Source organism: Apteryx mantelli, chromosome 3 (genome assembly GCF_036417845.1).
Source record: "Apteryx mantelli isolate bAptMan1 chromosome 3, bAptMan1.hap1, whole genome shotgun sequence".
In the NCBI taxonomy this organism is placed as follows: domain Eukaryota; kingdom Metazoa; phylum Chordata; class Aves; order Apterygiformes; family Apterygidae; genus Apteryx; species Apteryx mantelli.
Genome location: NC_089980.1, coordinates 23,103,378 through 23,108,667, shown reverse-complemented (window position 1 = coordinate 23,108,667; position 5,290 = coordinate 23,103,378). Strand labels below are relative to the sequence as shown.

Below are 5,290 nucleotides of genomic sequence, written 5' to 3'. Positions count from 1 at the left end.
CGGCCGCGGGCGGCTGGGGAGGGTCGTCTCCTCCCGGCGCAGGGACGAAAGCTGGACCCTGCGCGCGGCCCCGCGCCGGAGGGGGCCTCTGCCTGCGAGCGGCAGTCTGAACCCGTGGGCGCCTCGTGGGAAGGGGTCGTGCTGGTTCTTGTCTGTCCCTGGACAGACTGGCTGTGCTATATCCTACCTCAGTATTAAACTCGCTTTGAGTTGAGCGTAGTCCGGCTGAAGCCTCCAAGACCTGGCTGAACGGGAGAAGCGTCCTTCGCTCTAGCGGTTGTGCCTTGAATGACCAGAATGAGAGTTTGTGAGGATATTTTGTGTTTAATTCCCCTTTCTTGTCTCAGTGCTAGTCTGGAAATAGAAGCAATAGAGAAACTGTTTCCCTGTGTGCAACAGAGGAAAGTTTGAGTAAACATAGCAAGAAGGAATGAGATATTTTTGGTGGTGATTTATTTTAGTCCCACCCCTGGCTGGGCAGGCATTTCTAGTAATTGGGCTGTAACCGGCTGGATTCCACAGCACAGGAAAGCCCCGAAGGATGGCAGTATGGGAGATGCTAAATGTATGTGCTTTCTGATCTCTCTCTGCGAACACATTCATCAGGAGAAATGATCTCACCTTGTTAAACTCATGCTGGAAAAAAATTCAAGGTACTTGCTCAGCTAAATGATGTCTTTGATAAAATTAGAAAGGGTTTTAATGGAACTGGCTAAAACCATGCTGTTGGCCGTGAAGCTGTGAGGAAAGTTCAGATGAGTTACAGCTTAAAGAACAGGTAGGCTGGGGACTTAGGAAGGGATTTCCTGGTCTTCCGTATCTATTTCCTAATTCTAAGCAAGCAAAAATCTTTCTGCTATGCAGTAATCTTTCCTTACACATTTTCTTTAGTAGTGAGAAAACTGGGACTGTAGTTGCGTAAAGGCACATTGAGTTTTTGATTGGCCTTTAGCCATGCCTAAACGCTGTCCTTAGGTGTGATGAACCCACAGAGGCTGATGAACAGTGTGACACGCTTCTCCTTGTGGTCTGTGCACATGAAATAGAGGCCAATTATGAAGAGGTATATCTTAACTTAAATACTGTAAATTGAGAGAATTTTGTCATAAATAAATAGGGAAGATTATCCTGTGCAGTACAGCAGGGTAGTATTTTTCTATAAACGTTATGAAGAACTTTGGAAAGAGATCTTTGGATATCCGTAGCTGAATGTCCAGCAAAGACACATGGGGCACGTGCACTAACAAGCACCTAGATTCCAGTTCCCAGAGAAAGAACAAGTTAACAGTGATTGGAAGACAAGCTCAGACAACCCTGACCCAAGAGGTTCTGTGTGTAAATGTGTAACACCACATTTCTAAGGCAATCCAACTAGAATAAGGATTTCCTCAAAGACTGTAGTGACAGCATGTTCTTACTTGGGTAGTTCCTGCAACCCCCTGCAGTGGCTCCTCGCCTCCAGTTCCCATCCAGCTTCATCAGACTCCACTTCTTGTACCTGTCACTTGCCAGCGTGTCTGGAGTCAAATTGCAGATCTCAAGGCGGGAGTAGTGTCTCAGAAAGTCGTTGAATGCCATCCTGTGGGAAGCAAAGCCACAGACAACATCTGCTTAGGATGGACAGTTCTTCTATAAAACCACCTTCTCTATCTTCCCTCTCTTTCATTGTGATTTAGCACTTGGGTTTTTTGGCCACTTAGCTCACTCATCTTCAGGAGTTTGGGGGCAGAAGGTACTTCATGTGAAAAAGCCGAGGAAAGGCCAGTTCCTTCAGATCGAGTGGAAACCCAGTGCTACTTACCAAAATTCCCCATCTTCATGTCTCCTAGTCAGCTGCTCCTGCACCGCAGGGTCAACATATTCTCTCCTTAGCAAAATACTTTTCCTGCTGTGAAGCTTCCTTCTCTTGCGACCCTGATTTCACTTAAAAAAAGGGGGAGGAAACATTTGTGTGTGTCTTACAAATCGAGTTCTTGTAAACAATTTACCTTCCCTTTAAGCAAAGCTAAGATCTAATCTCCTTTGGGAGTACAGCGATTATCACAATAACGATATTTATACTTGTTTCAGTGAGACTAAAAGGGATGCTGAATAGTCGTAAGCAGGGCCAAAGCGCCTCTCTTCCTCACAGTACAGATTCAGATTTTGGCAACGCATATGTTCTGATAAAGCCTTTTAGAGACCTGGCAGCATTGCCAGCCTCTCTGCTTCAAGAATATAGCCCTGATTGTTTTGGAACATTTTGGTACAATTTGTGCAACAAACAGGCTACTGCAAGGACTGCAGCCTGCTACCTCTGAACATATGGCTGCAGAAACCACTAGCAGCAGCAGGCTTTCCAAAAGCACGTCACCTGTAACAACTTACTGCCAAGCTACAGACTTCATTTAGAACAAAGATGCAGCTCGGGATCCCTAATGAATTCCCTGTACAGTTCTTTCCCATAGGACTTATGAAATAGCAAAAACTTCAGGTTTTGAGGGAAACAAAACTAAACAAAACAAAAAAAAGAAGGCATTGGGCTTTTACGCATGAACTACTAAAGTTTGGCTTTCAGCCTGCTCTTAGACATAACCTGCCAAAGGAGTATGTGCCTGTGTTACACTCTCGGGTCAAATTTTCCAGCCAGGAGGTAGAGCAGAGAACTGGTCTTCATGAGTCAGAGGCAGATGGGGAAAATCCTTTGTGCTACGAAGCACCCGAGCAAAGCAACAGGTCCATCTGCCTGCCTGCCAGCACCTTTCAGCAAGCTCACAGTGTCTAGCAATAAGCTGGACTAACTCACGTCAATAGAGCAGCCGAGGAGAGAGCCTTTTTGAAGCGCCTTCTGAATGATTTTAAAGAGGTTGGGTGGTGCCTTCTGCAGCTCATACCATTCTGCAATTCCACCCGTGAAGTCTTCAAAGCCTTCAGTGGTGGTGCCCCCAGAAAGAGACTCATAGGAGCCATTCAGCCTGCATGAAAGGGGAGACACACACACACACACACACACACCCCCATCAGTTTCCATAATCTCCACTTCTCTTGGACAACAGCACTCAGTTGTGCCAGCATGTTGCCAAAGCACTTTCGCTTTCAATGGCACCATGCCAGTTAATGCAGCTACAAATGGATACCCTCCCGGCTTTGCTTCTTACACCCCTGTACGTGGAAAGCCCATCTAAGAGCTAACATGATCATTTATACAGGTTGCAGATTCAGTCATATCAATTACAAAAAAATCCTGGAAAACTGAAAAAAGATAAATAAAAAAATCAAGAACCAACAGTGTGCCTCTCTACTTCCACAGTCTTCCAATCCTTTTAACAACTATGCGCCTGATTTTTAGCTGATCTGAATAAGTTCAATTTCTTAAATCAATTGAGAAGAGTAGTGTTAGATAGAAGAATTCCTCTCTGACCATCATAAAATTGGGAATTCAGATTTGAGCATCTTCACGTTGACTAGCGATCTCGACATGTCGACTGACACGCTATGCATATTGAAGCACCGCAGCTGGGATACCTTCACACTTGCTTGGAGCAGATGAAACTGAGCTTCCTGGACCCAGATGACATGAGACAACACTCCAGGAACACGCCTGCTATGAGAAGCAAGGGCTATTTTTCTTGGCTAGCAAAGACAGTACTTTAGGCTACTGTCTTGAGCACCCGTCAACAAACCTTTAGCAAAGAGCCCTTGCGGTATAACCTAGAAGTTTTAAAGGCTAACGATTAGACCGACACTTTAACTGCACAGCTGCAGATACTACAGAGAAGCACAAGCATGTGCAAGGAGACTGAGTGGGGAAGAAGTAGTTCCCTTTGCCTACAGGAGCCAGCCCTCTCCTTTACTTACTTGGCATAGGCCTTCTCCAGCAGGGCGCTCCAGAACTCGCTGCCCTCCGCCGAGTGGACGAAGAGCAGCTCCCCGTTCTTGGTGGGCAGCCGGTCGTCAACCACCACATCCACCCACTCCCCGTACTGCCAGAACTGCAAAGAGAACGGGAACACCTAGTCATCACCCCATGCCACGTACTCAGGTCACAGGGACATCTTCCGCTAACACCGATTCCCTAGAAGGAAAACAAGCCTACTGGCAGTCAGCTTAGCCTGCACTGTACAGGAATCCCTGCTGTCAGTCGGATCTGCCGATGGAGGAAGGATCACAAAGAAAGACCCCACTCCCGGCTCTTTTGTTAGCAGCCATTCTTCCTTCCATCACCATCCCTCTCCTTGACTTTCTCTGTTTTATGCCTGGCTCTTCCGTGTCCCTCAAAACATTCCAGGAAATGCCACATGTGTAGGTCTGACCTACCACACACGTGTTCCTGGCTGACGACATCAGGGGGAAGGCAAGAGCCAGTTTTCCACATACCTGGAAGTGGAAGATTCCTGCATAATCTTCCTGGAAGCTCTGATCTTTGGGAACGACACGGGCAAGAATTTCTTCATTCAGGGTGAGAGATGCAATAGCTGCCAAGAGCCAACAGTCTCCTGTAAAAAAGATATGCACCAGAAAACGTTATCGGTTTTGGAGAGCACAGCGATTATGCATTATTACTTGCATACTGATCACCAAGACTTCTGGGACGACTGCTCACCTCTCAGAAATTAATCTCAGCTATTTCAGAAGATGATCCCTCCCATCAGTTTCCCTCTAAGGCAGATCAGTTGTACATACACAACTACTTGCCATCCCTGCCTCAGAAAAAAAAGAGAGAGGTAGAAATGGGCTAGGATCTATCAGTACATTTATCATCCATGCTTGGACTATTTGAAAGAAAATTTAATGTTCAATTAAGTATCTACAGGTTGGAAAACAGCATGGGGAAAAAGGCAAAGAGCAGCACCTATGGACACATGCAGGAAACTCCAGATGCGCAGTTTCCTTTCACCGTACCAATATTTTTACACGCAGAGGCTTTTTTCCTTTCCCTCCTCCATGTTTCATAAATGGTTATTGACTTGCTGTGCAAAGATTTGTCCCAGGGACTAGCTCCCAAAGTTTTCTTGCAAGACTCCTACCAAATAAGAACTCCTTTGACATTACTTATCTCTGGAGGCACTAGCTAGAGGCCTCCTGATTTAGTCATTCATCTAGTCTCTGGCACCAGCCACCAGAGAGTCAGGAAGGGTCTGAAGGCAGGCACTGTTCCCCAGCCCTACACACCTCTTCACCCTTCGTGGGACTGAGCCAACACACACTGAGTGTGTGCGCCAGAACCCCAGAGTACGGGCCGTTTGGGTAGTATTTTTCCACACCGTCTCTTACTCAGCAGAGGGAAAGGAGACTGCAAGCACATAAACAT

At 46.4% G+C, this 5,290-nt stretch overlaps 1 long non-coding RNA gene across 1 annotated transcript; it reads right to left on the bottom strand.

The window, feature by feature from the left end:
* Positions 1-2,792: 2,792 nt before the first annotated feature.
* Positions 2,793-4,446, bottom strand: LOC136991554 (uncharacterized). Its single transcript, XR_010883664.1, has 3 exons — positions 4,357-4,446; positions 3,838-3,971; positions 2,793-2,954 (listed from the first exon to the last, which is right to left on the bottom strand). It is a non-coding gene; the product is annotated as an uncharacterized lncRNA (long non-coding RNA).
* Positions 4,447-5,290: the final 844 nt, after the last annotated feature.